The sequence below is a fragment of the Mycteria americana genome, chromosome 15 (genome assembly GCF_035582795.1).
Source record: "Mycteria americana isolate JAX WOST 10 ecotype Jacksonville Zoo and Gardens chromosome 15, USCA_MyAme_1.0, whole genome shotgun sequence".
Taxonomy (NCBI): Eukaryota; Metazoa; Chordata; class Aves; order Ciconiiformes; family Ciconiidae; genus Mycteria; species Mycteria americana.
The window spans coordinates 3,927,471-3,946,113 of record NC_134379.1 but is presented as its reverse complement, the minus strand read 5'-3'; the positions used below and the strand labels follow the sequence as shown (position 1 = coordinate 3,946,113).

General features: G+C 36.8%; 2 long non-coding RNA genes across 2 annotated transcripts in view; one reads left to right on the top strand and one right to left on the bottom strand.

Moving 5' to 3' along the window:
- Positions 1–18,335, top strand: part of LOC142417341 (uncharacterized) — a 24,246-nt gene extending 5,911 nt beyond the window's left edge. Inside the window, exons 4-7 of the long non-coding RNA XR_012777951.1 lie at positions 12,731–12,862; positions 16,358–16,415; positions 16,594–16,796; positions 17,171–18,335. This is a non-coding gene — a long non-coding RNA (uncharacterized LOC142417341). The remainder of the gene's footprint in view (positions 1–12,730; positions 12,863–16,357; positions 16,416–16,593; positions 16,797–17,170) is intronic.
- Positions 11,374–18,643, bottom strand: LOC142417342 (uncharacterized). Its single transcript, XR_012777952.1, has 3 exons — positions 18,466–18,643; positions 17,029–17,305; positions 11,374–13,009 (listed from the first exon to the last, which is right to left on the bottom strand). It is a non-coding gene; the product is annotated as an uncharacterized LOC142417342 (long non-coding RNA).

Sequence of the window (18,643 nt, the reverse complement as noted above, 5' to 3'; positions counted from 1 at the left end):
TACAAGCAATATGTTGCCGTTGAAATTGACTAATAGCCTAAACAGAATTGATTTCATTTAACTAAAACTCAAAGCTATTTATTGCAAGTATATTGCAAATCAGTAGAGATGACAACTGTAATACAAAATGTGACACTAAAAGATTTTTTCCAACCCTGGGAAGCCAACTTATTCTGCTAGTTTTGATTTATAATAATGGGAGGCTCAAGCATTAATAACTGTAAAAAATGGCATTAGGAGAAACTTCCCAACTCTCTGAGGACAAGATACCGCTCCTCTGTGTGTTGCTGGGAAAAGCTACCGCTAGATTAGAATAAAAGCAGGCATAGCCTGCTGATAGGATTTTCGTGGGCCAGACCTACTTCCAATGGAGTTGTCTGGCATTGGCGTACTTGAGGAGGCTGCGTGAAAAACACATGCTGTGTGAAGGTGCTTAACCTGGTCTTAAAAGGAATAAACAAACAAATAAATAAAAAGGCTGACAGGTTTTTAATTAAAGTAATTCATTCAGAAAAGGAGCATATATTAATGAAGAGATTGGACACAGATTTTGAAATGTAAATATTGGGGGCGGGGGGGATTCTTTTTATACAACTTTATTGTGTTCATTCACAACAAATATATCTTTAATACAAGTTTCTGGCCATGTCTAACTACTTTCTGTTACAAGCAATCACCACAGAATCTCTCTGTCCCCCAGAGTTTATAGAAGTGGCAGAAACTATGCCCATCGTGATTTTCAAGGACGTTTATGAATCTAGAGGCAAAGCTATATAACTTTTCCTTAATTGTATCAGAATCATAGGTAAAATTGAATATGCAAAGAACAAGTAAAACATTTTGAGATATGTTGGCAGCAGTTTCCCCAAGAACTTCACTGTGCTTTCAGCAGTGCAGTCTACCTCTGCTGTAATTTTTAGGACGTAGTCCTATGAATGTATGTGATTAGCATATATAAGTGAGTAGTCTCATTAGAATCAAGGGGCTCCTCGTTTATGAAGTTATTTGCATGAGTTTGTAGGACTGAGGCCCTCTTTAGCTCAACATTATATAAAAATAAAAATACTTGCTTTGCCATTAGGAAATCCTTCTGCTTATGCCCACATATAGCTCACTGTTTTCTGATTTCATTAATAAAAATGGTTTAGTTGGAGAGGAGATATTGATGTTTGTATAATTTATGGAATTATGGTTGTTCGTTACAGAATTTGTTAGGATATGTATCACACAGAAACCTGTGTCTACAATTTTATCATGTTTGCCTTGTTGAAATCAGTGATAGACTTTCCATTGACCTTAACAGCAACAAGCACATGTTTCCAGATGTTCTTGAGGCTAGCAGTGTAGCATGCTATAGTAATGCTGTAGCTCATGAAAAGTGAAAAATTAGTAACTGAATTATGCAAAATGCAGAATTACTTGTTGCTGGTATTATGGATATCCTGTGCCCCTAGTTACTACAAGATCAGGTGTGGACTTCAACAGCTTGGTGAAGAGGCAGCACATTTCTGAACTATGAAACTGCATATGAAACTGGTATTGTTTAAGCAGTTGTTCGTCCTACTTCCCCATGCTTAACCATGCAAAGGTTTTGGTTGTAAAAATTAGGATGCACATGTTAATTCAGAAGGCAAAGGTTTCTGGAATAAAAGTGGAGTATCTTCCTCCTAATTCGAAAATTATTTTTGTTTTGAAAAGCGAGCAGAAGCTTAGCCTTTTTTCAATTAAGTCAGAGTAAGTACAGTAGTCATGCTTGCATGCTTTAGGAGGAAGTGCATAGATGACCTTTAGATGCGTATAGTTGACTACTCCACGTTTCCAAATGCGACACTTCATTTCCACAGAACAGTTTCCCCCCCCGTGCATTTCATATGTATATCATTGGCTGTATGCTTATTTTTCAGTGGTTTAGTTATAAGTGGATATATGATAGTACGAGGTGTTTGACTTTCAACCTGCCGGAGGCTTTGTCTGCAGCATATGGTTAAGAGATAGTGCCATCTACTTGGTGTCTGGTCAAAGGAGATAACACTGTTGTTTGTTAAGCAAGACACATTTGTTATCTTGCTGTAATGTACACTTTTCTTGCAGTGGCATACTTAACACCAGTTCTGAGTAAGTAGAGAAAATTCAGTATGTTTGCACTTATGTCACGAAACAAAACTAGTGTCTTTTTCCAAAGATCTCCAATTCTGTCCCTTAGAGTGGTGATTTTATGATTTATACAATTAGAGACGAGGGTGAGGCTATTTAATTCATTTGATCTTATGGTCTGAGTCTTCAGTTGAACTAAAGTCTCTGAACTAAATCACAACACACCCATATTCCTCAAACTGTCAAATAAAACATCTGTTTATGATAATGATCATCTTAATTTAAGAGTGAGTTCTAGCTCACTCAGTACTTTTCTTCATTAATAGAAAGAATTAATGGAAGGCTACTTACAAGAGTAATTACTACTTAACGAAGAACTACTTACGAAGTAAAGCACTGGTGAAGGAATATTGGAATTAATCTTAGGCTCATATATAACTTCTTTCAGAAGACATTATAACGATTAAGCATGTAAGCTTGCATGATTCGAAGTCTGGCGTTGTCTTCCCTATTTTCAGTAGAAAATGACTGTCTTGTCCATCAGTTTCAGCTGGGTCTCTGACTGCTCATAGATCAAAAGTACAAACAAAAAGTTGGCTGAAGGCCATTCAGGCTCCAGCAAGTTAACAGACTCATTTTTATTGATGTGGCAGCTGAAGCGCTGAAGTTTATAAGTGAAAATTGTAGGACTTGATTATCTGAAGTTAGGCAAGAAATCCATAGATAAGTACCTAAATAAAAAGCCTTTTTTGAGTGATGTAGAAAGTCCTAGTAACTGGGAGGCCTGAGCATGTCTGGTGAAAAACAGGCTTCCTAATACGTGTAAATAAAGATCTGGATGTGTAACTTCAGGCATTCAAATTTGAAAAGTTTGGTCTACCACTCTGTAATCCTGCTTTTGATGCCACGTTCATCGCACCACACTGCTTGGGGGTGTGGTGTGGTGTGTGTTTGTTTGTTTGTTTTGAAATCATTACAGTTATAATTTTGACAGTAGCTTTCTAGAGAAGACCAAATGGAGATGTCAACTGTGTGAGCGGGGGCTGTGGACAAGGAACGTGTGGTTGAGTATATACAGACCAACAAAAGATTCTCTTCAGCTCAGTGAAAGGGGAGAGAGCTAGAGAACAACAGCATGAGGAGAGGGGGACTGATATAGGTAAATTAACCTATAAATTAAATATGTCATACCACTGTTAGGACTCCAGCTATAATGTAATGGGTGCCCAAAACTTTTGCGTGTGAATGTGTGCATACGTACTTTTCCAAACTTCCCAGCTGTGCATCCCATCTTACAGAACGTCTCTGTACAGAGGATATTTCTTTGTGCCTCTTGTTAGAAACGGCCTGCAGAATGTCTTCTGCACAGTCTTCAGTGAGGCCAACATTGTGTTCGGTGCTTACGGAAAAACAACTAATTCAAGGCTTGCAGAAGAGTTGGCATGTTTGTTTAAATTTCTTAAATGCGTCACAGTGATAACAGCAGCTGAACAGTATTTGTCCTGTGTGTATTTCTGTGTGCAATAGAACGTTATTTTTTCTTCTAACGTATAAGAAAATACGAAACACTACAACAAAATAATATCTGCGAATCCTGCCCAGGGTCACTCAGCCATCTAACATTTTACGGCACACTCAGAGAAAGACATGAGAGCAGACAAAAGACATTAAGCAATGAAATTACGGTCAATGGAAATGTTTTATATTTTTCGTTGTTTAGATCCTGATACAGTAATTGTTCTCTATCATGCATAATTGCCACAGTGTTAAAATATAACTGTAAAAAGCATTACTTTTTGATCCATAATTTGAACCTTTATACAGGTCATGTAATTGTCTACATACAGAACTATTTGTCTGTGACTATTTAACAGGTGCACATTAATTCATGTCTGTTCTTTTTTAAGTAAGCTAAACTTACTTCTGTTGAACTTAACCAAGTTAACCATTTTTCAGCCTGCAGTGCTGCAGTAAAAATGTACTTCCTTAAATCTGGTTTGCTTGCAGACAGAGTCTGTCTGACACAGTAGATTTAGTACAGCTGCAGTATTAGCGTTCAAAACTCCCATGCTGCACAGTTTTCCCACATGCTACATAAAAATGCTGTACAGTTTCTCTCTCTAAGACTCTGCTATTAGGGCATTAACTGACTGTATGCCTCCAGTTTGGTTAATGTTTTCATTTATATATAATACAGTTTTACACACTCACCCAAATTACTATTTATTGCAAAATAAGTATGGTAAAATAATAATTTTACCCCATATTGGCTTAACATTAATTTTCAAACTGTGCAAGTCAATGGAAAATAAATCTGGGAGAGGATTGGTGAAATGAAAGATGCAGAATCATGGAATAAATGAGTTGCTAGAGAATAACTTGTGCTTATATGTACTCTTAACTAGTTATAAGAAAATATAATGGAGAAAGTTTCTGCAATTGTAAAGGAAGCAGCATGGATTTATATATACTGTAATAGTGGGAAGTGGGGAAGATGCTCAAGAATCTGGGCCATTGCTTTTACCGTCTCCTATCACAACGTTGAGTTTTGTTAACTCAGTTTCAGAAGGGCAGCTTTTCCATGTTTTTGGTGTTTTCTGAGGAAGGTGTAATGGCTTCAGAATGTACCAGCGAGTTTTTGAAGGTAGGTTTGCAAGTTATGTTTCAAAAGGTGATGGAAGGAAATATGCATTTCTTTGAAGGCCTGAACTGTAGAACCCTGATGGTTTGGATGTTGTTGAGTTTCTAGTCAAGAACAAAGCGAACCAAAACAGATTTCAGCCTTCGATCTTTCCTTCTGCTCGTACATGATAGGACTGTGTGCTTTCACAGTTGGATAGCAATCTGCCTCTACATCATTTAATCCTTGAAGGCAATGAATGCCTTCAGTGCCCGTTTACTTTTACCAAACTCGAGAGTGGACCGCTACACTGAACAAAGCCTTTGAATTCATGCTTCAAGTTAAACTGTTTGTCTGCAAGATGTGCATTTTACAGGCTGGATTTCATTCAGGAAGATTTTTGGAAATGTAAATCATTGGGTTTATGGAGTAGATGGATTTTAGAGCCCCATGATAGGTAAATAACAACGGGAGTGCAGCCTCCTCCGTTTCTTTTCATGTCAAAAGGAAGTTTTGTTATTTTTATCTTCTAAAGAAATATTTCCTAACCTTTATTTTACCAAGGGTCCTTTTTTGGAGCCGTATCAATTTTTCAGTCCAGGTTTGGAATCACTCCTCCTCTCTTTATTCAGCCTCTAGTGGTTCCTCCCCTCCAGAAAAATCTCAGCTTTGATTTCTTATGGTGTCAGCAGTGGAGGGATAGGGAGCTGTGCAAAATTCTTGCCGGTGCTGCTGCTGTGTCTCCCAACGGGAGTGCAGAGTCCTGCAGCCTGCAGAGCCCTGGAGGAGGAAATAGCATAAACATTCTTCATAAAGCAGAGAAAATAGGTGCAGGCAAATATTTTAAATTGAACTATAATGAAATTATTGTTTATGGCCCAGCTTCTACCTTACATCCAGAATCTGTCATTTAGGTGATTGGGCCAGCAGGTGGCAAATATAATTGAATTCAAGAAAATAAATAAGGAAGTAGGCTGGGGATTGTTTGCTAAAAAGAAGACATCTACTTTACTAATTAGGAGGATTTATAGGATGCTGTACTTAAAAATAGATGATTATTGATAGCTCATCTTAATCATGAAAGTTACCTTATAGTTTCAGTTTCCTGCAGCCAACGTTGCTGCAGCAGCCAGATGTGTGGTTACAACATGCGTAGGGAAGCTAACCTCCTGTTCATCCACCTGCCATGGACAGCAATGGCTCAGAAACCGAGGGCAGGGTTGTAGGCTGTGCTGCTGCAGCTATATTGCTGCTGGTTTTACGAGCTGCAGCCTGAGGACCTGTGTTGCACTTCTTACTGCAATGTAGACATGGGTGTAGAAAAGAAAGAATTGTATCCGGTTCTGTGTTGGCGATAACCAGAAACAACAGACCCACTGCACTAGACACTGTTATCGTCATCTGGAAACTTTATGAAAGGCTGCACAGAAATGATGTTATTAATTTAGAGAGGAGGTAGCAAAAGATAGGGTATATTACACCTGTCTTTGAATTAGGTAGAAAGAGAAAATAAGTTGGAATTCTTTTCAATTAGTTCTAAGAGAGTGTAAAAATCATAGGACTATAGAAAACTAAGACGGAGATTGCTTTTGAAATTCTCATCTATCTAAGTGATCTAAAGGTATTTTAATGGAAATCAGAAGTAGATATTAAACTAAAATATTTGTCAGTGGACACTGTTGAAGTGGAAGTTAATCCAATCTCTTTTTTTTTCTTTTTTTTAAGGAAGTAGTGGTGATAACTCTGGCATTTAGGTCAATATCATCTCTCATTGAAGTTGTTTTAATGTTCAAAGCTGTATCAGTTACTGGTGAGCTCATCATGGCAGCCATGTATGGATTACACATTTCCCTATGCCCTTATCTAATTCATTTCTCTGTGCTACACTTTGGGAAAATTTGAATATGAAGTATATCAGGAAAACAGAGTTGTTTTGTTCTAAGTGGAGAACTCAAGCAGAACTATTCCTCACAAAAAGGAACAAACATTCAGAGTGAATTACCATGAAGGAGATTGCAGCTGAGATTGTAAATATTATTTTGAGAGACTTGAATTTCCTTCTGAAAGGAAAGAGCATTAAGGGATATTTTGAAAATGTAGAAGGGGAATAATAACAAAAAAACCTATAAGATAAATTTGGCTTGCTAGCCTTTTTTCTATTTCATGTCTAACGTTCATTTTGGACATATAACAGTTGCATCAAGCTGAGGCTAGTTTAGTTTTATGTGCCTGGTAAAATGGAGTTGATTTGCAAGGATCTGGTCCATTCTCTTCTGTCACCTAATATTTCTGTTACTATGTCTGTACATTATTTCAACCGACCAAATAAATTTTTTAACAATTTGGAGAAAAATAAATGAAAGTTTCAAAGTAAATATTTTTATATTCATTCTCATGAATTCAGTAGTTCTATAGAGCTTCTTTGTTGCATATATGTCCAAGTAATTTGTAGCGATAAAATGCAATGCTGAAGTAAAATAGTTAATTAAAATTTAGATTGGAAATAGATTAGTTTCATTTGGTATTTCAGAGAGTTATGATTTAAGCTTTTCTTATGCCCAGCAACAAATAAATTAATAGACAAAGAGTATGAAAGCCATGCACTTCAGTGTTGAGGCAAATGCTCTTTAGGAGCTATGGAATAAGGGGGTTCTTTAATACAGAAGAGTTGCACTTTGCATTTGACAGAGCTGTTCTGAGCAGGGGCTTATAATACCCCAGGAGACTGGATTTTACTTGGCTTGATAGGAACCAATAGGTCTAGAGATGTCTTGATCTATTTGCCATTCCTCAGTTGCCTTGGAAAGCACACCACTTTGTTACTGGAACTTCGCTCTGGGTGCAGACTTCACTCCTAAAAGACTAATCTGTCTCATGGACAATCCAACCTAGTGTAAAAATTATTTGAGTTTACCTGCGATTTAATTGCAAAATTATTCAGACTTTGTGTATTTTATATGTGAGTAATACAAGTTTAGACGTTAGTATTTGTGCTGTTTGTTGGGTGTTTGTGTTTAATGCAGCTGAAGGTTATTATGTAAAAGGGGTTAGTTTGAATCTTTAAAGGAGCTGCCAACATGCGTTTGCCTGAGTTACTTCAGCAGTGGAGAAGAGAGGAAGAATTCCAAACACATCATCCTGATTTCACAAGTCTGCAGAGATCTCCAAAGTGGATTTATCCATCTGCGTTAGGTAGTAAATAGCACTCTATTTTTGTTACATACAAATGCCTGCATATGCACACTCCCTCTCTGTACACATGTAATCTGTAGATCCTTATCCGTCTAGACATATGTGTACATACACTTTCTGGACTTAAGTCACTAAACACTAAGAATAATTGTGTATAAAGTATCTGAGTGTTTATGCAAGTACATAAGATACAGAGAAATTTAGCTATTTTTCATTTTGAAATGATGCAAATAGTAAATAATGCTTGAGCAAATAAACTTGCAGTTTAGTTTTTGTTTCAGTTCACCATGCTATTACCTGGCCCTTGAAAACTGTGGAGTAAGAATGCAATGACAGATAGGGAATGACAATCCATCTTGTTTTCATTAAGTGACCAGTTTCTTACTACACTGGTGAAGTAGATGTATTTATTTGCATTCAGATATAAAGATTCCTTATTCTCAAAATTAATTCAGTGTAATAAGTCAGGGTTGCAATTGTTATTAAAGGTGAGCGCTATTTTCCAGTACTCAGATGTTAATCAATATGAATTTTGATCTTAACAGCAATTACTATGCTAATTATCACTGTGTAACTTTTTACATTTTTAGCAGCATTCCTTAATGATATTGGTGGAACTGCAAACTGCCTTCTTAAGAGTGCCAATTATCTTTTTCTCTTTTTGAACGTGTATGTGTTTAGTAGAGCCTTTGTAGGCCCTGGCTATGTAGGTGAGTCGCCATGGTCTCTGTCTAGTGATGTACGAGTAATCTAGTCTCTCTACTAGTGACCTACGAGCTTTATACCTACAAGTAACCACTTCAGTGTACGCATAGGCTGGAGTCAAGCACATGTGAAGTAGCAGGGTGGAGAGAATGGGCCATGGCTCCAGCTTATGGTTAATGCAGACAGGCACAGCTAGGAGGATACCTCATGTTTGAGACATCGTATCCCACTGCCGCTGTATGAAAGACCTTAGCCTGTACTAATATTTAAACGTAGCCACAAATTTGGCATTTTAGAAGGGAAACTGTGGGAGAGAATCTCTTTTAGAGTCTGCATCCACAACTATGTAAAAATATTGATAGATCTCAGCAACTAAAATCTCAGATGAATCTATGTTTCCTGAGCCTGTTCCAGCTGCCACAGTCCTTCCTGTAATTGAACTGTGCAGTGTACCATCCCAGGCAATAGAGCTGAAACTAGACTTTACGTTTAATGATGCTTTCATGTTGAGAGCCCAGTTAGTAACTGAATGTTGAAGAGCATGGCTTTATATAACTTACCTTTCATTGCACTGGAACTCCGTGGTAGAAGTAGTGATAGTATTCAGTTCCCTAGATAGTATTCGTCTGCCTTAATCATGAAACTTTCTCTTCTTTTGTTTTCCTTTCTATTCATTACACCTTTTTTTGTTTTGTTTTTTAAATTTCTGGAACAAATGAAGGCAGAGTGCTATAAATAATTGACTTTTTAATTAGATAACCATCATTTAGTTTCAGTGCATAGCTTGTAATGCATATGAAACATGGTAGTCAAATACTGCATAGTGCAGTACAGCACTGGGTTAAGAGTATATGTAGGCATAGGCAGTTGCTGTGATCCCACCACTAGAAGTCATGTTATAATGCCTGTCTTCTGCATCACAGGAGCTCCTGTTACTTTGAATGTTCCTTGCATTACAAAGTCATAGTTCAGCCTATATCCCTCTATCACTCTCTTATCCTTCCTTGGTGGGTGTAACTCTGTAAGTGCTGCTCTGACAAACAGCATTCTAAGTCGAAATGAGTGACGTCTTTCTCTTGCATTTCCTTGAACATAAAAGAGTTTTCTCTGTTACAGCAGATAATTGTATTTGTCTGTGTATTTACAGTAGCACCTTGGATCTATGTAAGTAGTGGGAAATGTTTTGTATTTCTAGTGTTCTGTATGGTTGCCAAAAACTGACAGTTGCAGTTATAATCACCCTGCATTCCCTGGTTGTAGCGCAGGTGCAGAACTTACCTCTGTCTAACCTTCCTCCAAAACAGAAAAATTATTGCATCTGAACATTACTAATTCACTAAATGTTCATAGAGAATACTTAGCTCATAATTATAGGCATTCCTCCCAAAAATCTAAGTATTTCTGTGTTCATCCATCCTGAAGTGACAAAAGGTAGGAGAGAGGGGAAAAGGGAAAGGGTGGCTTTGCTTGCTCAAATCTCCACTTCCGAAATAATGATGAAAAAGCAACCCTTGTGTCTGGGTTTCAAAACCAAGGCACCAGTATAGCCAGCTGGTGATGATTTCTGAGCAACTGTAGTGGATATTGTTCACAGTTCTCTGCTTTGACAGTATTTAAGCTTTGTTGTTCAATTTTGTGCATGGATCCGCTGGCATCATCCTCATCGTGGGAGAGCATTTCCCCTTCTAAAGAGTTTCTGTGGAATCTTCTCCTGCAGCCCCCAGAAATTGTGCTGTACCTTTCAACTGGGTCCTACAAATTAAAGCCTCCTGGTGTAGCAAAAACACATTCTCTTCATTGTTGTTTCGCATTGTGTACGCATGAAGGGTCCTTCTGGACTTAGTTCTAAAGGAATAATTATACTATTTAAATATTAAACATCAAAGTTCTTCTTTTATTGTTAAACCAATATTAAAGTAGGACAAAACTGATTTACGGTTTATGGCATTGCATTCCAGAATTGCTGACGTTGCAGCTGATGTCCTGTTTCAGCAATACTGGCACTGCCAGGAGGCTCAGAAATGCAGATTTTAATCAAAAACTTTATTTTGAGATACACTTCAGTTACATCATAAATTAATCTTTCCTTGTGAACTTCCAAGCTGCTAAAAAGGGCAAATGGCTGCAGCTTCCTTTGAGACAATTCAAAAGCCTGGTTTTCGTCAGTATATGATTTCAGTATAATGGAATTGGAAGTTGTGTGTCTTTTTCTCACAGATTGTTATTTAATCACTATATATTAGCTTTCATAGCCCTTTTGATATATTTAAGCTCATAAACTTCTCATTGAATGGATTGAATTTACCGTTATGTTGTTACTTTTTATGAATAGAATAAATCAATATCAGATACATTGGTTTGCACTGAATTGTTTATTTTAAGGGATGTTTAAACTTTACTGAAAGAAAATGGAAGGTCTGATGCCCAGTCTTCCACTTTAAAACTAATTTGGTAACACTTTGAGATAAACCTGCCGCAACCAGCAAGTGCTATACATGTTCTCCAGAGATACAAGACTAATAAAATTTCCTAACGTTCTTTGATACGTAATATATTTTGCAGTATTCCCAATATATAACATTTAAATACTTGCAAGTTGTTTTATTCTTGTAATAGAAAACTTTCATTTCATTATTAGGGAAATATTCCAGAGTAAGACCAGTATTTTTTTTTTTTCACGGAAAATATCAGCTCTGTGTTGAAAACATCTGTCTGATATCTCCTTTTATATATATATATAAAAAATAAAATATTCCATAAGATGTAGTCCTTCTCATTCAGGAATCAAATGCAAGCAGATTAACGAGACCTGCCTTCTAAAATGTATTGCTCAGTTCTTAATATTTATGATACCCACAAAACTTGAAAACATCTGTTCTGCAGAGAAGTAGCTATTAAAATACACTTAAGCAGGAAGAGCTGTCTCTCAATTCAGAATCAGAACTTTGCTTTGCAGGGGTTGGTTGCAGGGGTTAGTTGAGCAGCCGTGATGCCAGAAAAGTGATGAACAACATTTGAGGCTGTAGTCCTCAAATAATTTGTACAAACCAGCTGACTTTGTCTATGAATTTGATGCACGTGTTAAGAAATACCATTGGGTTAATTTTATCATTGAATTTTAGGGATGTTGTTTCTTGCTTTTTTTGTTTGTTTAATATGTTTATTGTTATTGATCAGGTGAAGTTCCATATAGACAATTGCAGAAGTATGTATGGTGGATATAAAAACTTGGGAATTCTTACATCAGTGTAATCATGTAATAACAGCCCAGGCTTTGTGCTTGATGGAAGTATTTTGTTTGGATTCAGCGTTGCTTCTGCAGTCTTTTCCTCATCAATTACATATGCATCTTTATTATTATATTAAGTAGCTAATTAAATCTGGTCAGGTTAACCTTTCTTGATGATTAGAAGTAGGCATCTCATCCACTGAAAAAGCTAATCATTTTGGGTGGAACATCTTGTTCTTGTTTGCATAATTATCTTTGTTTACATTCACACAGCATTAATCACTTGAACCAGGCATCTTTTGGAAAAAAAGGGGGAGTGCCCATAGCAGGTTTTCAAATGCTGTATACATAAGTTATAAAGGAGGATGCCTTTTCCTTCATTCCTCTCTATGAGGAAAATAGGAAGACATTTTGAATTCATAATCCAGAATAAAAGCTGTATTTTCAAAGTACACAAAGAACTGTAGTTTGTTTTCAAATAACTTTTAAAAGCAAGTCCTCCAGGCTGATCAGCTGAACTGAAGTCTTGTCTCCTCGGTGAAAATTCTTCAGCAGTAGCATTGCAATATTTTCCTGGTAGAGTGTTTTTCATTCTTTTCCAACTATTACTGTTATTATTTTATAACTGTTTGTCTTTGTTCTGTGGTCTGGTCTTTTTTTTGAATGCTAGTGAAAGCTTTTTGGTCATTTTCCCTGTCTTTCCCCTCAGTTTGATATTTTCTGCCAACTCTTCTGCCCTAAAGCCTTTTTTGGTTTTTTGTGTTTTTTGTGGTGGTGTTTTTTTTTTTCCAATGGCTAGATCTTGCCTTGGTACAACCATTGCCTTTGTTGCTCATGGGAGGAGCGTATCCCTAACAAATGCTCCGTATGTTGTGGCTTCTGTCATCAAGGTTGGAAAGACCAAAAGGAGAGACTGCAAAGTGACCTTCTGGCAGTTTTGCTGTGCTCCCTCCACCTTGCATATGAGGCTCAGGAGCTATTCTGATTCTCCTTTGGGAAGGACTCAATAGCTCAGTCAAAAGGTGTTCATACTGAAGACTTTTATTTTAATCATGAAATATTGTGATGGTTATAAACTACTGCTTCTCAGAAACAAAACTGTGGGATTATAGGAGATCTGTTAGCTCAATGCCATGTGGTCCAGAGAGCAAGTAGGATGCTAGGAATTACTAGAAAAGAAATAGAGAAAAACCACAAGATACTTTTTGATACCACTATAAAATCATCATATAGCTGCATCTTGAGTACTGTGTGTCTTAAAAAGGATATGTTAAAACACCAAAAGCTGTAGAGGAGGGCAACAAATGCAATCAAAGATATGGCAGATAGGGTGATTGTGAACCGTATTCACATGTTCCTTCTACAAAAGGCCTTGAAGTCATTTAAAGATATAACTTTTATGCTATTCCTTTTCTGATTAAAATTGCCTTCTGTAAGTGATTTTATGATACATATAAATACTATGGTTATCAGTCTTCACGGTTAAAATAAGGCTTTTCTCTTTGGCAAGAGGAAGGCTATACATGCAAATTCAGATTCCTAATGCTTTTCAACTAACTCTGCCCTTATGTTCCAAGAGAATTAGGAAAAACTGTATGTTTCATACTGTCTTTTTTATCTATTTCTTTATGTATCTTCTATTCTTTGATTCTCACTTTATTTCTTGTTTCCTTATCTTTACTGTTCTTTTCCTTTTCTCAGGTACATTTGTGTTGCATTTTTATCTTTTATTTGTTTACTTCATCTTGAACTTTCTCCAAAATCCTGCAGTTTTCCTCTTTTTAGCTAGACCTGAATGTGCACATTGAATCACCATTTTTCTCTCCTTCCATTTCCACTTCCTTTCCTCTTCTACTCCAGTATTTATGTGTTCCCCTTTCCTCCCTAATGTTACCATTTTTTCCTCAGCATTTGTCGATGTCGCTCTTTCCCATATACTTTCCTGTCTTTTTCTTGGTATTTTGTACTTTAGCTCAGGAGAGCCTGAACGGGAATTTGGGCCTTGAGCTTTTTCTTAATAGTGCAAAACTGGGTAGAAGCTACCTTAAAATCATGGGGGGCAGGGTGTCTCCTAACCGACCTGTGGCATGAGGATGACTGAGAGAAAATAAATTCCTGTTTAGCAAATTTAACTTCTCTTAAAAATTCAGGCTCCATCCTTCCAGCTGGAAACAAGATAATATAATGGGTTGTTACAAGCTGTTAAAATTTGAGACCGAGGAGGGGGAATAGGCTGAAGTTATTCTATGAATTGTTCCATTCTTTGTGGGAGGCTGTTAAAATAAAGCAACAATATAAAAGATGAATTATATACAATTTAATGTAAAGCTGTTTGATGTCATTATGATATTTCTTCCTTGATTGTCTAACATTTGTGTACTTTTAAAAAGTTTTACATTTTTTGGTTCTTTCTGAACATTATGAAAATTGTACTGAGAGGAGTAAATTCATCTGCATAAAATTGACTGCAAAGAGCAATTAGTCCTTCATTAATATGCAAATTTGGTCCAGTGCAAATTCATCTATATATGAGGCTTAAATATGCAAGTCAGTCTTGCTGTGCGAGAAGCCCAGATGCTTTTATTTACTTTGAAATTGAGGGATTTGGTTAATGATGTTGTTGACAGGAAAACTTGAATAAATTTGATGATCACCATCTTTCATATTAGACGAGGCCCACGGAAAAAAATTACCAAGTAAAATACCAATTTTATTTGGTAATTTCCTATTACCAATCTAGTAATAAAATGTAAGATACAAAGTAATAGAGTTAGATTTCCTAATGTAGTTATCCTGAGACTTAAACTGTTCCCCAAAGATAGAACCATTTTTCTTAAACTTTGTTTTTCCAGAGGGTAAAGACATCTACATAAGCTATATGAATAACATACTGCCTAGAGATTTAATATTGGAAAGTTAGCTCTGTTGCTTGTTTCATTTGGAGAGAATATATAAGCCTGGGAATTAAAAAGCAAGAGCTTTGGAAATGGCCGTCATCGTCATCTTCCATTAAATATCTGTATAGTCTTCTCAAGACTTAGTGTTGAGGCCTTTGCTCTGAACCTATGGAGCCAGACTGGAAGCTGTCTGAACCCATGGCCAATTATATTTGGATCACCTAAGCTAATTAGTAAACATTTTCTTAAATATCTTTAAATCTTTACAGTCCTCAGTAACACAGCTTTCTTACTGCTGTCACTCAACATGGACTGGCTCAGAGAAGCAGGATTTTTTCTTGCCAGCAAATCTAAGATGTGATGTGTCTTGCCCGTTTCCTTCTACCCTTGCTTCTGTCCCAGTGTGCTGTGGCTCTTCTGGCACAGCCAGGATTTCCCTGTTTTGTCCATTGATGCCACAGCAGCCATCACTCAGAGTCACGTGTGGATAGGGTTCCCTTTGCATTTGTTAGTCTTGTTCGTCTGCAAGGAGAGGGTGCCACACGCTATTCCTCCTAGTGTTTCTTCCTTTTTCTTTCTCTGTAGTTCTCTCAGGCCCAAATTTAGCTTTGGCTTAAGCAACCTGGTCTTTGACTTCTATCACACACACTTTTTCCTGGACTTAATTTGGCCTTCTGTCTTGCTTGTGTGGGACGTCGATGCTTTTAAAATCAGCGAAATGTAGTTTAAATGGACTGAACTCTATGGCAATTTATAAAGCTCTAGTTGTAACTACCCGAGGACAAGTTAATAGATTATGCCATTTGATTCCTCTGACTTCTCGGCACAGCTGTTTGGAATATAAAACCTCACAGTGGTGAACAGTTAGTTTCCAAATCCTTAATGTGCTGTACTAGGCAAAAAGTTTATAGAATGATGTTAAGGAAAGAAAAAATGTAATGAGACATTAAAATTGATGTGCTTGCTCACCACATGGTGTAGTCTCGCAGGTGAATCCAAAAGCAGGAAAATAGAGACAGAATTGAGTATTTGGGGGGAGCAGGGGAGGGGTCTGTTAGTCTTATAAAGTCTCTGATTATCCTACAAGGGAATCTGTCCTTTCTGACCATCAGAATAAGGCATTGACAGCTGTCAGAAGGCACAGTATAGATGGCATATTTGCAGTACTTAATAGGAGGTGACAAATTGATTAAAAGGTGAAACTTTAAAAACGCAACATCTTCTGAGATGTAAATAGTCTTTGCCTTTGAGAACACATAGTTGCTGGACTACATATTGTTCGGTACCATCCACAGCAATCTTGGCTTTCTGATCTACCTCCCAAAAGAAGGAAAAATATTAATTTTTAAATATATAAAAAACAGGCATCTCAGTGCAACCTGAGGTTGTCTCCTATCAACTATATAATCTATATTCTAGGTTAATAAACACTTCAGCCTTGGAGTTTATTAGTCCGAAATGTATTTATTACCTCATAAATTCAAACCCCCTCCAGTTATCATCTAATTAAACTGCAGTACTGTGCATGCTATCTTTGGGGATTTATTAATAATGAAATTATCTTGTGAAAGAGTAATTACATACTTTGTGCATTCTTTTCCATACTTTTTTTTTTTTCAGAGTCTATGTGATGAGTGGGGCACACAGTGCTCCATTGTTTTGAGCTCCTCCAAACTCTGTAAGTATCCAAGGATAAGCAGATATTTTTTTTTTTTCCCTCTTACTAAAAGAGGGAGAAAAGTTTGTGCATTTTTGTACTTGGGAAAGGGAAGGACCAATAACCACTAGGCTAGGAACAGTTATGAAACATGATTGTGCAAGTAATTTTAGCTCATGTTTTCTCCTCACTCTTTGAGGATATTACTCACAGGAATGAAACCTACTTACGGGATCTTTTTTGTAAGACAGCTCTTACTGCAGTTGCCAAAAAGTAAAGACCACCACTTTATTTGCAAGAGAATATTCATTTACGGGACTTCATTGGTGACATAGATTTGAAAAAAGGAAAATAGTCTCAAAGTCTTCCTCAGGAGAGATTTACTTTTAATTTTTTTAAGTGGTAAGTGTACTTACTATATTCTAATTTATATATGTATTGGTTTTATCTGTGCTTGTGCTTTAATGAGGTTGTCCTCCCATCTTCTCACAATACACTGGATGATTGTGTACTGACAAGATTTATTTTGCTCATTTTTTTTCATTTACTACAGAATAAGGTCTTCTGAATCCTGGCTAGTGTGCACTTCCCCTACAATGAAAGAGGCACAAGAAGCAAAACAGTTTGCACATACCTTTCATGCATTTTTTTTTAGTAGTTTATCTCTCTAGTTCAAGTACATCTGTTGAGCAATAACATGAGCACGTGATTCTTGTTGACATAGGCTCCTGCTCTACTTGACAGAAGTGGGGTTTTATTCTCTGTTGTACTTCCAGATGCTGTAATCCACAAGTTTGTGTTTTCAGGATCCATATGTTGGTGGAATGTCCTGCTGTATGGCTGCCGTGTTGTCTTGTCATTTGTACTGCCTTTTGGTTGTTTCAGTGCAATTACTGTGGCTATGCAGATATCTGCATTTAAAGGAAGGACACTTTCTATCAGTTTCTTCACTGAATCTTTCAGGTCTTTCCTGCATGAGAAGTGTTTTGCCTTCTCCCTAGTTTTCTGCTCTACAAGTTCTAGGAGGTCTGCAGGCTTATTGGAATGATATTACAAAGTTACACTTTTGTGAAACAATCTAATGTTCAGACCATATCCAGTACTTAACGAGCATCAATCGATCTTCCAGAAAGTTATTTATTTCAAGAAGACCTTTTTTGACTACGTGTGCTAGAGCTTTTGATATATGAACAAATAGAACCCAGTTTTATACTGGTCAGATCATAGAATTCTAATTTTTTAAATATGATATTACGTAGTGGTCACTCACTTCATACAAAGGGATTTGATCCAACTTCTAGCTAGAACTCCATCTCCACTGCTACATTGCGGTTGGAACTTAATGCTTTACTTTCATTTTGCAGTCATTCTGGGGCCAAGTTTTCAAGTCTTCTACATTTGGACTCTTTTCTGTTTCACTGTAGAATCCTGCAAGACTTCTACGGATGGAAAGGCCCATTGTGTTTGAAAGCAGATAGCATTCCTAGTACCTAATGCCTTCTAAACCTGGTTGGTTTTGAGTATCTAAGTAGTAAGAGTGACTCAAAGCTTTAGCTTCCTGAGCATATGAAAGCTCAGGACTTCAGAGGAACAATGGACATCTTATTAAGCTGTTGTTCTAGTACTTTCCCTTCTGACCTAGTGATGGGTAGCCAGTCCTTTCTGAGACAAATATGAGTGAATTAGCCAGCAAAGACAATAACATAGGTACAGTTACTACTTTCCGGCTTGTTATTGTAAAGCTTTACTTTCACGCTCTGTTGTATATATGACTTCCAGGAGGTTGCAAAACAAGTCACAAAAGATATTCTGATTTCTGTGTTTCCAATACATTCTGATAAGGTACTATTTGCTTTATCCAGTAATTTTCATATGCAAGCAATCACAGTGATTTCAATTGGACTGTTTACATGGATGAGTGTTAGTCTTTGAAAATAAGGAATGCATGACAAGCTTCTGTATTTTTGTGAATAGATTTTTGTAAACTACAAAATAAAATCTAATTATTGTATGAAACACATATATTACAAAATCTCAAATTTCTTTATCAGCCTAATGTCAAGGAATTTACCTTTTGAGGCTGAACAGTCTTGTGCTTATTGTCTTAGTAAAAATGGTGTCTGATATCGCTTGGCCAGATGGAACAAAACATTCTTTCCATTGTATTGAATAGCAAACATCTGCAAAGAATAATTACATTTATGAGACATTGCTCAAACATACTTCTTTTTTTTTTATTGCTCGGGATT